Source organism: Corythoichthys intestinalis, chromosome 9 (genome assembly GCF_030265065.1).
Source record: "Corythoichthys intestinalis isolate RoL2023-P3 chromosome 9, ASM3026506v1, whole genome shotgun sequence".
NCBI lineage: Eukaryota > Metazoa > Chordata > Actinopteri > Syngnathiformes > Syngnathidae > Corythoichthys > Corythoichthys intestinalis.
Genome location: NC_080403.1, coordinates 49,569,854 through 49,585,479, shown reverse-complemented (window position 1 = coordinate 49,585,479; position 15,626 = coordinate 49,569,854). Strand labels below are relative to the sequence as shown.

The window sequence follows — 15,626 nt, the reverse complement described above, 5'->3', positions numbered from 1 at the left end:
AGACAAATCAAAAAGCTTGAAAAACAGATAATATTTCAAATGTTTTTATTTTGAATTAAAAGGGAAAAACAGGCAGTATTATTTTTTATTTGTGATTGTCAATGGGAGGCAATAATTTAACACCAAAAAATTTTTTAAAAAGGTGGAAAAACAGTAAATATTGTTTTTATTTTCATTGATTTCTTTTTTTTCTTCTTAAACATTTTCATATATTTGCACAGTGGTACCTTGAGATACAAAAATGTCCGTACACAGATTTTTTTTTTTTTGGTTTAAAAGGTAGCACCTTTAGCACTGCGTGTTTACTATGAATTCGAGTAGTCATGTGATAATGTCAGTAGAATGAGCTGGTTCCTAACAAACTAGACTTAAGCGTTACCAGAGGGTGACAAAGCATTACAGATAAAGACAGGCAATCAGAGGACATGACAGCAAATATAATGTGGTGATTTTGTAGCGTTTGGAACGAATTAGGCGTTTTACATGTAAAACACAATTCATTATGTGAAAAATTCATGATACGAAAGCCACTCAAAAATGAATTGTTGTTTGTTTTAATTATTTAAATTAAAAAAACAATCAAAGAGGGGAAAAACAACTGTTTTTAACATTTTCTGTATAATTAAAAATCTCAATTTTTAAAATCATTATTTGTTTTTAAAAAAGGGAAAACATTCCCTGATTTATTATAGTCATCTTTTATCTAGGACAACAAAGATGTTGATTATTTTCTATTTTAGCAAAAAAACGATGTTAATGTGCATAATTTACATTGGCAGTCACACAAAATAATGTGGCTGGCTGCAAACGCCACACGGAAAGGAAGAAGCTAACATTCAAAACGTTATCTTTTATCCTCTTTAAACATGGCTTTCTCGGGTTGCACAACTAACACACGTCAGAAGTCAGTATGTGCCGACAGAAGGTGAAAAGAAACAATACATGTTCACTTATTTGTTGAGATTTTTTTAAAAGACCAATTGTGAAGTAAGGTTGGCCAACCATGTTTTTGAATAATATCAGTGGCTAAACAATTATAAGCATATTTTCGTTTTTTTTTTTTTTTTTAACGCAACCCTTCTAGATTCTTTGTTTAACCCATAGCAACGCCCTTGACAACGAAAATGCTTTTCTTCGACAATCTTCGGAAATCTTCGGAAATTACATCACACCGAGAACTGCGAGGGAAGTCTGCAATACACTAGGGGTGCAACGGTTAAGTTAGAACCTCGGTTTTGGGATCACGGTTCGGTTTCGGTTTGCCTTTTTTTTTTATTTATTTATTTTTTTTTTTAAACTGCCTTTATTTTGCTTTTAAGAAAATGAAATAAACACTTAAAATGTAAACATGTTCGACTGTTAAAATGCCTCTTAGCTCTTTGGCTAGACTGACTACTGAAATACACACACAGTAGTAAAAAAGTTACTTGTCAAAGTAACTGGTGTTACCCTTCATGTTCTTTTTTTTCTCATTCCCCCCCCCCCCCCCCCCCAAAAAAAAAAAAAAAAAACATAGCAACCTTTGCTATGTTTGGAGGTCCTTTAATGTTCTGAATCAACTGTTAGAGTTGATAAAATTGCTCCCGTTTTTGCATTAGTTCCCTTCTGTCTACTTTTGACGTGAAAATTTAAAAAATTTTTCATCATTTAAAGATAGACTCAAGTCAATATTTTGCCGATTTAGGAGTATTTTAGATAAAAAGTTTTTACTACAAAGGTCCTTTCTGAGAAGTTTACTGCTCTAAAATGGCGGCTGTTTACTAACGCTACCGAGTCTGTCATTTTGCATGTAGTTCTATATGCATGAGATATCTATGCGTAGGTTGTAGGCTGTCGGCTACAGTCAGGAAATATTGGAGCCACCTAGCCTAGCATCGCGTTTGCTACAGCGTCACAACAAACACTCTTCCCTCTCCGTGCCTCTGACTTTTCTCGCGTCATTCAACCAACGTATTAACGAACGGAGGAAAAAAAACGTAATGCACGAAAAACGTACAGAATTTGAACGTAAAGTACGGCGTACACTGTTAAAAATCAGTGCTCACTTGTACAAATTACGCCGAGACCGTACAACTTGACAGGTATGAATTATAGTGGACCGTCACAGTTAGGTAGTAGAACTCTGTAGCACGGGACGTCCAACTATCAGTGGTCACGGCGAAACTATGTGGTTTGGCGAAGTCTTCGCGTGCCATTTTATAAATGTCGGGGAATACGTTGCTGGAGAAATATGTCCACGAGGGAACAATGTAACGCGGGTCAAGCGTTGCAAATAAATTACCAAAGCCCGCCGTGTGTTTTCACTGGTGTCATCTCCGGGGTTGTCCTGCTCTGAGAAAGTGATATCTGTGGGTGATGCCGGCTGAGGTTCCGGAGTCAAGTGTTGCCATTAGCATAGGGAACAAGCGCTGAGCAATGCTTGCAATTTTTTTTTTTTTTTTTCCAACATTTTCTCTCCCTCCGCTTTGTAGTGCAAGGGGAAACTGAAATGTTGCCACACCGCAATTTTGAAAGAAGCCAGTACTTCCTCAAAATTCGGTCTCTCCACTCCTCTGCCTGCCATAGCTTTTTGTTTTCTTTCTTGTTTCACTTTCACTTCGCTCGTAAGCGAGAGAGAACCATTTTCCTTCTTTTTGAAAAAAGACAGTAAATGCAACAGTCTTTTTGGCATGTTGAAATACCGTTTGGCTTGCTTGCTCCCAAGGTGCCGCAAATTTCAATTTTTTATTTTTATTTTTTTAATTTTTTTTATGTCAGGAGTGTGATTTGTAGAGGTGTGCGAAATTTCCGATTCTTAGATTATTCGCGATTCGGCCGTGGAAGATTCGAGAACGATTCCCAAACCTCCAAATTCCGATTATTGAATTGTACCAGGTAAAGCGGAAGTAAAACACAGTGAGCGCGGTCTTTGGGACTCAATGAGGAACGGACCGAGAGTAAATATCATGTTCAACTCATGCCGCTAGATAAAAAAACAAACAATCATACCTGACTCGGGCCGACAGCGGCTACAAACAGCGCCCAGCTGCTAGTTGCTACAAACATACGGCTACAGTAGATATCATATATATGTAGAACTAGATGCAAAATACAGACGACGGTGTTAGAACATGCATTATTGAACAGAGATTCGAAATGACGGACTTGCCGGCGTTAGTAAACAGCTGCCATCTTAAAGCAGTAGACTTTTCGAGAAGGCTCTGTTGTAGCGAACCTAATTAACTTTTTACCTAAAATACTCCTAAATCGGCAAAATCTTGTCTTGAATCTATCTTTAAATGATGAAACAGTTTTAAAACTTTGACATGTCAAAAGTAGACAGAAGGGAAAGTATGGAATAACGGGAGCAATTTTAACAACTGTTACGGTTGATTCACAACATTAAATTTATTGAATGTAGTTTAAAGCTGCTAATACAGAATGGGGACTGGAGTATTTTATTTACTGTTATTTTTGTATATTTGTTTACTGTTATATGTTAACTTAATACCAAAATAGTAGTTTGGTTTAGCCTGAGAGGATTTTTGAACAATTTTGGAACTAATGTACAAAACATAAAAAAAATAAAATAAAAAAAATAAAACGAGGAGGATGCATCAATAATCGTTTTATAATCGAATCGGAGCCTCTGAATCGTAATCGAATCATTAGGTGCCCAAAGATTCCCAGCTCTAGTGATTTGTTGGTCCAGCTTCTCAATGCATCAACAATCTCCAACTCTTTCATATGTAATATTCAGATATAATATTTTTCGAGGCACCCTGAAGTGCACGCAACGTTACTCTTGTTTTGGTCACGTGACACGGGAGTGTGATAGAGAGGCACAGGCTCTATCTATCGCTCCGCACAGCCTGCCGAGAGCCCCAAGCTGTGTTCGTACTGTTAGCTCCATGTGTTAATAAAGAAACAAAGTTGTCAGCACGTCGTGTGTTCGATACCTTTGTCAACAAAAAGCTCATAACAAGACACTATGCACGATCCGTTTAAGAGACGCTGGGACTGGAGAGCTGTGAGTAGTAGGAGGCGAGGGGCAGATGAACGAGAAGCAAAGCTTTGCGGTCGAATGTGGCAGCAGTCCGCTATTATTTTGTTTTCTTATTGTTGCCACAATAAAGTGGAGAAAGCCATCAACGACTCAGCTCCTTCTTTCCCTCTAACGTTTTTATATTATTATTATTTCATATACACGAGAGCTGCCGGAATGCCAAAATGAACATGAAGTCTGATTATTATTTTTTTTTAAACAATGTCATCAGATAGACAAAAACATAAAATTATGTGCAAATGCCTGCATCTTCAAATCATGAAAATAATAACAGCCTATATCTTACCAATCTTGTAATCTTGATGGGTCTTGTCTCCATTCCATGTCAGGTAGTCTAGGCACATTGTTTGCATCCTGATTAGCGTCTGGCTAATACATGTTAGGTCCAACATAAAATTCCAACCTCCTCTTCTTCCTCCAACTCTTCAAAAACTTGGATCTCCTCCCTTGCGCTCGATCTATCGCTTATATCGTTGTTTGAATCATCGTTTGAAGGGCTTTGTATGGCGGCCGTAATTATGGCGCGCTGCCATCGCTGTTCTCGGTGTGATGTATCACTTCCGGGTTCGTCCCCTTTCAGAATCGAACTTCGGAAACGTGATTGTTTTGTCAAATATACAACATATAAATTATCTTTTCATGCTTTATTTGTTAAACAATGTTTAATTACTTTAATTGTGACTCTATTTGGCATGTTATGAAATTACTTCACATTTGGTCTTTAAACACATTTTGTTGTTACTTTATTAAATAATGACATCTGAGCAACAGAAAAATAGCATTTTTGGCTGATTATCCCTGACAAACATCTCAGCGGGTTGGTGTGAGATTCAATGATAAAGCAGTAACGTCAGTTTTTACCAGTCTGCCACTGCAGATGAGTCATCTTGGCAGACATGCAGCGCCGATTCATGTGTTAGTGGCGCCAATAACTATGATAATAATAATAAGCCTGCTGCTGGTGAGCCAGCCTCCTCCGTATGGCACCTTTGCACACTTCTTCTTGTAATCAACATGTTTCTTAGGGAAGGCTATGGGGGAGAGGTGGCAAAACGCAACAAGAGGTCGGGATGGATTTAGATTTGAACTTTCTCACCAATTTCCTTCTCCTCACAGTCACATATAGGAGTCAAGGAACATTCAGACTATTGAAAGGTGATTCTACATTTTGTCTCTTTGTTTGCGGCCATGTAAAAACAATATATTTGTTTTGTTTAAAATCATTGGCTGCTCATTGGCGGCAATACTGTACAGTCCCTGACAAAAGTCTTGTCGCTTATCCATTTTGTAGAAACAATTGCTAATAATCTGACTTTTAATTATTCAAGTGGCAAAGGCAACATAAATAGTTTGAAATATCAACAAATCTTAGCTGCCTCTTACATTCCTAACCATAAAAAGGGACAAATTCTGCAGCAGGATGGTGCTCCATCGCATACTTCAATCTCTACCTCAAAGTTCCTCAAGGCAAAGAAGATCAAGATCGTCCAGGACTGGCCATTATTGCCATTATTGTTTATTATAATAATAAATCAACAAGATGGCATTAATATGATTAACATTCTGTTAAAGCGATCCATGGATAGAAAGACTTGTATTTCTTAAAAGATAAATATTAGTACAAGTTATAGAAATGTTATATTAAAACCCCTCTTAATGTTTTCGTTTTATTAAAATTTGCAAAATTTGCAATCAAAAAATAAACTAGTAGCTCGCCATTGTTGATGTCAATAATTACACCGTGCTCACTCATTGTGCTGAAAGCCATAAAATCATTTGGGCCCAAGCGTAAGCAGAGGGCGCCATACACGAAAAAACAAGTAACAAGCGGACATTACACTGCTGTCATTATCTGTTTGAGCGGGGCATGTGCATTAATTGCGTCAAATATTTTAACGTGATTAATTTAAAAAATTAATTGCCACCCGTTAACACGATAATTTCGACAGCCCAATTTATACGTCTTTTGCGTTTTTTGTTTTTTTTTGACATTAGGCATCGAGAGGTTCCCATATATCTAAGATACAATGCACAAAGCTCAAAACCCATTTTAAAGCAATAAAACTGGCCACTGGAGGGCAGTAGTGCATTTGGTAAGACCCCCAACCCGACTCAACCAGTGCAGCGTTCAGTCCTTGCTGCTCGCCGAGCAGAGCCCGCGCCTCCATGCTCGCCGCTCGCGTACCCCACACCCTCCAGTGTCGCGCACGGAAACGCGCACGGCCAAACCAGTTCCCACCCAGGAACACAAGTTCCCCAGGCAAAAGAGGCAGTGGTCACCACAAAAGAAAGACTAAAAAAAAAAATCCAACTTTACTAGACAGGCGGCAATCAGGGAAAAGTTTAACCAGCTGACGTGGCCACCACTGCGTCATCTCTCAGTTAGTTATGTGTAAATAAATTGTTACTTTGCTATCAAAAGCTCTATTTGTCTGGTGGTTTGTTATTTTGTAAAAGGAAAACATTATTCAGATATTTGAGATGTAACTAAAGCAAAACAATAGCTGTGTTAAAGTCAAAGTTATGTTTGAAATGTATGCATTTACAAAAAGATCATTTTCTCCGTTTTTTAATCAGAAATGGGAAAATTGCTCAAACTAAGTTCTATTCTAATGCTGATTTCTAAAGAATGGAAAAAGATATGAACTTACGTTTTTTCTGCTGAAAGAAGAGAGTCTAATCTTTCTTTTGGGGGGTTCCATGTTTATATAGCAATAGAACAGAATTTTCTGTGGGCCTTGCAAAATCAGTCAAAATCCAGTAAAACGGCCGGGAGCGAAGGGCCTCGCTCCGGTGAAAATGGCTGGGAGTGAATGAGTTAAATGGCTGCCAATGACTTAGCTAGCTAGCATCATCTGTATGAAATTGTTTTTGCCAATTTGCATCACAGTTGGTTTATTGCGTTGTGAAGGATGCACAAGTTGGCCTTGGGGACCGCTCCCTGCCGTTTGTCAAAACATGCTTGAAAACACCGTCAATTGGGTGCCACTGGACTATCGCGCTATTATAGAGTCAATTAGAGTGTGAAGCGCAGCTGTTCTTGATTCTTCTAGCAAGCCAGAGGCGTTATTGCAGCCAGACTAGTTGTCAAAGCGGCGAGGTCAGCCCCATGTCAATTGCTTTGATTGAAAGCAATACGCCAAGCTGACGAGGGAAAGGAAAATGGAAGTGAACGTTTTGTCGCTATGCTGAATGAGGGCTATCACCTTTATTTTAAAGTGGGATCAAACTGCCACAAGAAGATTCTTTTGGATTGATAACTATTTTGATCGTTGATCGTTGATATTGTTGAAAGCGTAAAAACTTTTTGGAGTGTTTCCATTGATAACTACTTTGATCGTTGATCGTTGATATTGTTGAAAGCGTAAAAACTTTTTGGAGCGTTTCCATAATCAGTTTTTCATTGTGAAATTTCAGTTTTATGAATTACTTTTGGTTATGGAATCGTAACAGCCCATTGTCTGACATTGACAGCGATAGACGTCCAATTCAATCTGACTTGGGGGCTGACGACGATGATCATTCAGTGGTAGCCTACTCAGTTCAAATGGGATTATATGTCAGTGGCAGTGAATGAGTTAGTTGTAAATATTATATTCATAAATCTAATAATTTTTGGACATTTTTTGTAACATTTTTTAATATTAAAAAAGGGGGAAAAAGGATTTGATCTTTTTTCAAAATTTCATTATTAAAATATTTCATAAAAAGGAGGGAAAAAAACAGTAAAAACATTTTACAAAACTATTTTAAATTAATTTACTTTTTAATTAAAAAAAAAAAAAAAAATGAAAATACACTACAAAAGCAGGTGATTATACAGATGATTGTAGTCATCAAAATATATTTCCAATAAATAAAAAAGGAAAAAGCTTATTTTTCCGATACATTTTTTAAAAATTATTTAAAATAAATTTTAAAAAAATGTTGACACACACACGCACACACTAAATATTCTCTCATTTCAGTAGTCTTCTATAAAAACAGTAAATAGATGATTTTAGTTATTAAAATATAGCTACAGTAGGAAATAGAGGGAAAGAACAGTACATTATTTTTTTTTGCAGTACATTTTTATTTTCATTTATTTTAAATACAAAAAAAAAAACAATAAACTTAACACACACTGAATAGTCTCTCATTTCTGTAGTCTTCTATAAAAGCAGTATATAGATTATTTTAGAATTAAGAAATATATTTTAAAATATATATGAAATAGAAAATAAAAGGAAACAACAGTACATTATTTTTTTCCAGTACAATTTAATTACTCTAAATCAATTAAAAAAGAAACACACACTCTAAATATGTTCTACTTCAGCAATCCTCTCTAAAAATAGATGATTATTTCGTTGATTTTAGTGATTAAAATATATTTTAAATAAAAAAGAGGGGAACATTTTTATTTTTTTCAATACATTTGAAAAATATATCAAAACAAAACAAAAAAATCTCATTTCAGCAGTCCTCTCTAAAAGCACTTGATTATATTTGGAATTAATCAACATTATATATTTTTATTTTGAGGGGGGGAGACAATGATACAGTTACATAGGTACATCATATTCATAAGACATAGGCAAAATGCACATTCACAGCTAAAATGTTCAGCCCAAACTAATTTGACAGTGATTAACACATTGTATATAGATGAACCAATTAGTTGGCTAATTGCAAAAATAATCAGTGATCAAAATAATCATTTGTGGCAACTGCAGTGAAAATACGATTGTTTGTCCAATCAGATTTCAAATTAGAGACAATTTGCTGTCCCGTTTTTTCCATCCTCTATTGGTTGGCCGGAGTGACTATGTGGGAATTGAACCCACACTGCCTCAGGCGAGTAAACCACTACAACACCAGTGACTCATAATCAATTTAGGCTCTTCTCGAAAGAACTGCCTTCGGAAAAAAACAAATGTAACCTGTTATATATTTTTGAATGGTGAGGTATTGTGAAGTAGTGGAAGTAAATGCTTCATGGTTGATTCACCCCCCCCCCCCCCCCCACACACACACACACATACTTTGTGTCACATTGAAATGAAGTTTCAACGTATGTGTCTGAAGCTAATTCACTTTGGCTAACGACTTGATGAACAATGCTAAACTGTCATGAAGCTGAGCTATGCTAGCTTTTATTTGAGTGATTAAAATGTAATGTGGCATTTAATATATCACCTTTACATTGAGATTGAATAAAAACAAAAAAAAATGTTTAAATGTTATGGTTTAGATCACTGCTATAAAACTCAAGGCCCGGGGGTCATATCTGGCCCGCCCATCATAATGCGTGGCCCAAGAGAGCAAATCATATGCATTGATTACACATTTCATACTCAACTACCAAAAATTTGCCAAAAAACTCCCTATTAATTGCCAAATTACTGCATTAATTTCCAACATGAATAACAAAAATGAACCCGATACGAACAGGAGAAGACTTGAAAAAAGCCCCAAAATCTACAGTAAGTGAACCATAGTGCCCTAAAATCAACAGAAAAAAACCATACTGCCCTAAAATCAACAGAAAATAAGGAGTGACCCTGGAATGGCCAAAAATTTGCAGAAAGGGACTCTTACCGTAATTTTCGGACTATAAAGCGCTGCTTTTTTCCATCATTTTGAATCCTTGCTGTATCCGCAGCAATGTTATAAATGCAAATGTGAATTACTGCTATTAACTCATTCACTCCCAGCCATTTTCACCAGAGCAAGGCCCCCGTTTTACTGGATTTTAACTGATTTTGCAAGGCCCACAGAAAATTCTGTTCTATTGCTATATAAACCCACAAAAAGAAAGATTAGACTCTCTCTCTTTCAGCAGAAAAAAAAAGTAAGTTCATACATTTTTCCATTCTTTAAAAATCGGCATTAGGAAATAGCTTAGTTTGAGCAATTTTCCAATTTCTGATGTTTTTCTGATTTCTGATTTTCTGATGATTTGGGCCCCACCACCAGTGCCGGGACACACAGACACATTTAGAGTATCAACTACGTAATTTCCTGCATTCTGGTGAATCTTTACACACTAATTTGTGCATTTTCTGCATTAATTTAAAATGAAAATATATTTATGTAAACATACAGCGTATAGAGCAATAATGAATAGACTGATATTATCTATAAGAAATGTATTCAAGGCCATCTTTTACAATCTAAATATATTTTTATTAGAAATTCTCAAAGCAAATACCATAATGAATGACATAGAATAAATTTTTGTTTGGACTTAACTATACGACAGTCAAGGGCATAGGTTTGCATAGGGACGGTTGGGACAAAACACTACCAACTTTTCAGGATGCTTAAATTGTCCCCACCAACTTTTAAACAACCTTATTTGCATTATGTAATGACTTCAGTTATATACAGTGTTTCCCACCAATGAACGAGACTGTGGCGGCCTTAAAGGGTTAATTCCTATTTACGTTGAAATTTGGGTCACATCGGCAGCGTTGGAACGGAACTCTTTAATAATCCGGGGACTACCAATTCAAACGAAAAATTACTCTGAGAGTCAATGAGTCATTTTGACATTTTTGATCTATGAATGGTCCAAATTCTATTTTTTCAACCTCTTAAAACATTCTCTTATGCATGTATTTTTTTTTAAACAATTTTTACTTATTTTATAATTAATAATTGGTGGAAAACAGTGACAATTCTATTTTTTATTTTTTATTTATTGGTTTTCATTGAACAATATTTTAAATACAATAAACAAGAAAGAAAAAACAAATACAGTAATTTTCGGACTATAAGACACAACTTTTTTCGCTAATTTGAATCCTGTGGCTTATAGTCCAGTGCATCTTATTTGTTGACTTGTTTGGGTTAATAGGTAACACTTTATGTGACAGCGCCATCAAAGGACCATCATAATTATGACACGACACTATCACGGGCATTAATGCATGCTTATGACAGATGTCATTAAGCGTCATCCAGGCAAATTTTGTCACTAACTCCATTTATGCCTAGCTCGAATCTTTTACATTCATTCAAAAGTGAGATAATTTGCCGGATGATCCAAAATCAAATCTGTCATAAACATTCATTAATAGTGTCATATCGTAGTTATGACTGTCTCATAACAGTCTGTCAAATAGTGTTACCGGTTAATATCTTTGGGTGTAAATATCCCATAATACAGTGAGGAGAGATGCAGCTAATAGTCAGGAGAGGCTTATTTATGATCAAATATCATTTTCATGTCAAATTTGGTGGGCGGCGGCTTATAGTCCGGTGCGCTTTATAGTTCAAAAATTACGGTAACATATTTTTGTATTTGAAGCACATTTTTTGTTCAATTTTCACACTACTTTCTGTAGGCGACAAAACTTCTGTCTTGCCAAAATTTGACCTTTATGTCTTTATTAAATGATAAATCTTTTATATTTTTGTAAATTCGACATCATTTGGGAGGGTCTTAGCTTTCATATGAGCCATTTCTGAAACCAATTGAATAATTAAAAGTCAGATTATTAGCAATTGTTTCTACAAAATGGATAAGCGACAAGACTTTTGTCAGGAACTTTACAGGAAGTGACCCACCCCACACAATTTCCCCAGAAATTACATTTTCTAGTTAGCATTACCCTCACGCCGTTGAGTGTTTCAACCGTGTTTCCGTCTTCACCTCACACTTTTGGCACTTGTTTCTACAAGTTTTTATCGCTAAAGTAAACAGATGGGGGGGTTGCAGTGGATATTGCATGTTCCACTTCTTAATTATTTACTTGAGTGGCTCCAAAGACCAAACGCACGCACACAAAAGACGCGTGACAAACAAACAACAAGGGGAAATGTGTACAATTGGGAAAGTCAGCGGAGCGGAGGAATGACAAATGGACTCTTTAGATCTCGTACTGTTGTATTTGGAATGCTTTAATTGAACATGAGCTGAGCACGGACACGGCGGACGAGATGAAAGCCTAACAGGGAGCGAGTGTGACGGCTTTTTTTTTTGCTTTTTTTTTTTTTTTTTTTAAAGCAAAAGACTCTGGGATTTATTTTTTGCACAACATAAACGACAGTTGCAAACGTCAAACCCACGCAAGTATTTAAAGTTATTCGGAGAGAAAAGGGGCATCATTTCCAAGTGGATTATTTCAAAACCTCTTCACACATAAATTCGTGAAACAAAAAAAAACAAACTGAAGTGACTGGTCTTTGTGCTGTAAAAGTAGCAGGGAGGTAGAACAAAAAATATCAACTCAATTTTTCCTTCATGAATACTTCACAACGGGAGGAATCTGCGGCGTGAACTTGTGTGACTTTCCGCAGTTTGTCGTTTGAAATGTCGTTAGCCCGCCAGAGTTCATCCGAGAGTCGCGTGGGATCGGGACTTTCAGATTACTGTTTCATAATCAGCCTCATTAATCCGGTAAAGGGAATCTTTATTGTCGGTACATCTGTAGCCGCGCAGGTTCTGCTGAGGCGTCGTTAAAAACGAACTGGGCAGTTATGATGTAGTTAGGGAGGGGAATAAAAGGCAGATTTTACTTGAATGGGTCCATTTCACGGCCGTAAAACTAGCGTTTTAAATTAGCTGTATTTACCTTGATGGATAATGTCTGATCATTGAAGTTGGAAATGTAATTCTTAAGTTTTAGTTCTCAGTTCCTCGATGAAGTTGCAGGGGTCATACATCCAGGATTCGTTTACCATTTTCATGGACAAATTCTAGCACTTTTTAAAGTTGCTATATAGAGTTTGTCACTTTTTTACTCACGACTGCCACCTCAGGGATAAAGCAGAATTACAGCCTGCGTCAATAGCGTACCGCATGTAACACATCACCTTTGCTCATTAATATTCATTAAGTTAGCAACTGTTGCTAGGGGGGGGTCAAACTCGCGTTTTTCCCCCATGCTAGATGCGTGTAAATAGTGTACGAACGAGATGTTTACTGAGCTAAACCTACCAAATCTGTCCAAAAATGATGCCCCTGGTGCCAAGCTCACTGGTAAACAGTGTTGGGCACGTTACTTTTAAAAAAGTAATTAGTTATAGTTACTCACTACTTCTTCCAAAAAGTAACTGAGTTAGTAACTGAATTACTCTATAGTAAAAGTAACTAGTTAGCAGGGAAAGTAATTGTTTCCGTTAATGTAAAAAGAAGTTGTATGTCAAAGAATTTGAAATTTTCTGAGCAGTATTCGAGTCAGTTGAATAGAGAAGAACAGACAGGTAGTTGTGTTATAGAACCTTGTAATATTTATTGCACCTCACCAGCAACAGATTTATCCTACACTTGAAGTGCAACAAAAATAAACAGTAAACAATATACTAAAATAACAATCAGCAGTAAACAATATAAAGTGAGTTTAATCAATTAAATCTAACTCTCACAACCTGAGGCAACTGGTCAAGTAGACATAGCCTAATCTACTTCAAGTATTTTGACTTGAAATAGTGTTTATATCTCCACTTCGTAAAGGACAAATTTTCCTCTGAATGCTCTGCCATCATATCCCTCTGCATCTGTTTTGCGTGTGTGTTTGCCGCACGCGTGGTTCCGGTTTGTGTGTGAAAATGACACGACTCTAACCCAGAGGTTGCGCTAGACTTTTTCGTTGTCTGTCATTTTGACTGACAGGGTCATAAAAATCCGGTCATAATCTATTTTTATCCGTCACTTAAATTTTTAAAATGATGATAATGACATTGTGGTGACCCTTTGTTTGGCATAATTCACCTTCCGTACTTGTGTGTCCATTTGGCCGAGCACGTTACCGGTGTAGGTTCAAGCGCCTACACCGGCTACGACAGTCACGTGACAGAGACACTTAAGAGCCGCGCGCGGTCGCCTCACTATCCACTCGCTCTCGCTATATGATTGGCCGAAGAGTCGAAATGCTCTCCCGTGAAATGCCTGTTTAAAAATGTTCCCGTTGTTACTTCTTGCGTTTGCTTATAAGTGCCCATTTAAAAAGGAAAAGCGATGGATGATACTACACACAGAGCGTATTATTAGCAAATGTTAAAGTTGTATAATCATATAGCGAGAATAAGAAACGTCACTGAGGCCCCAGTAAGTAGGTAGCCTACCATATGTAGCATATGGAACAATGAAATTAACAGTTCACCTGCTGTGGCCTGAACGTAGTCTCACCTTTTCCTCCTGGTGCGCATGGACTTGAATTGCGTGCCCGCTTGTGCAGTCCCTGTTTTTTCACCTCTTTTATCAACACCATCGTCGTTTTGGGGCTTTTTGAAGAAACTTCGGACACTCAGTTGCCTTGACATTTTTTCAGAGTAAGGCCAACGACGTCATGCATCAAGAGAGACAATAGCTAATTAATATGCTCACTCGCCACCCTGTGGTCTGGGGTGTGAATTGCAACCGGTCAAAATGACGGATGGACTTCAGTTTTTTCCGTCACCGTTTTTAAAAATATGTCAACGTCGGAAAATATTCGGTTAACGCGACCCCTGCTCTAACCCTCAGCCAATCACAATCGCTTCCATCGCATCTATCCAGGTGGTGCATTCATGTAGCATCGCCCCCCTACTCTTCCCGTCACCCTCAAAGCGTCTGCCGTCCTCAAGTTGGAAGCAGCATTCTTGCTGGCTGACAGTGGGGGATGGGAACGAGGCTAGCATTCAGGTGTAGCAAAAACAGAAAGGTTAGCAAGTTTTGGAAAGCATTGTCTAATTGAATGAGCAGGGACAAAAAGACTGGAGTCATAAGAAGTACGTGCTGTAATATTCTGATACAGAATTATCCGAGGCACCCTAAAGTGCACACGGTGCCAATATTGTTTTGCTCACATGATGCGGGAGTGAGTTAGAGACACGGCCTACTGAGAGCCGTACGTTTGTGTTAATGTTAAAGTTATATGTGCTATTAAAGAAACAGAGTGCCAGCATGTCCTGTGTGGTATATCTTTCCAAAGAAAAAGCACAAAACAAAACCTGCGCTATTCTCGAACCTGAACGCACCCCAAGTCTTGGATGACAAATGAACAGAGCAGAGTAGACTCACTAACGCTGGTAGTTTCTTCAATTTATTCAGAGTAAGTAATGCACCGCTTTTGACCGTCAGTAACGATAACGGCGTTGTAACGGCGGGGAAAAAAATCAGTTAGATTACCCCGTTACTGAAAAAAACAACGCCGTTGTGTAACGGCGTTATTTATAATGGCGTTATTCCCAACACTGCTGGTGAAGTTGTGGAAGAACATACAAATGTTCAGTTAAAGAGATGGCTTGAGTGCCGCGGGCTTAAAAAGACGGGAAAAAGAGCCGACCTGATCCAGAGATACCATTCAACACCTTTTTCTTGTGTGCATTGCCTTACGCCACTGACAATGACATTCTCCTGTTTCAACAAGCTATCCTTTACCACCATATGCCCTGTCTTTCTTATATATTATATCCTCTGGTTTTCTTACGTCTCTGACCGTTCTTGGGGGTATATTATATTGCTATTTTTGTGTAGCGATCGCAAATGCTACTCAGTGACAGCCAACGAACACTTTTAATTTTTTCATTAATAAGAAATCTTAATTCTATTAATTTATTTACACTCCCTCCTTACTAAAGTTGTTTCTGAACAACAGAAAAAATAACA

General features: G+C 37.3%; 1 protein-coding gene across 1 annotated transcript in view; it reads left to right on the top strand.

Annotated features, from left to right (window-relative positions):
* LOC130921874 (metabotropic glutamate receptor 4-like) overlaps positions 1-15,626 on the top strand; it is a 589,147-nt gene that overhangs the window by 412,107 nt on the left and 161,414 nt on the right. The gene's annotated exons all lie outside the window — the stretch shown is intronic.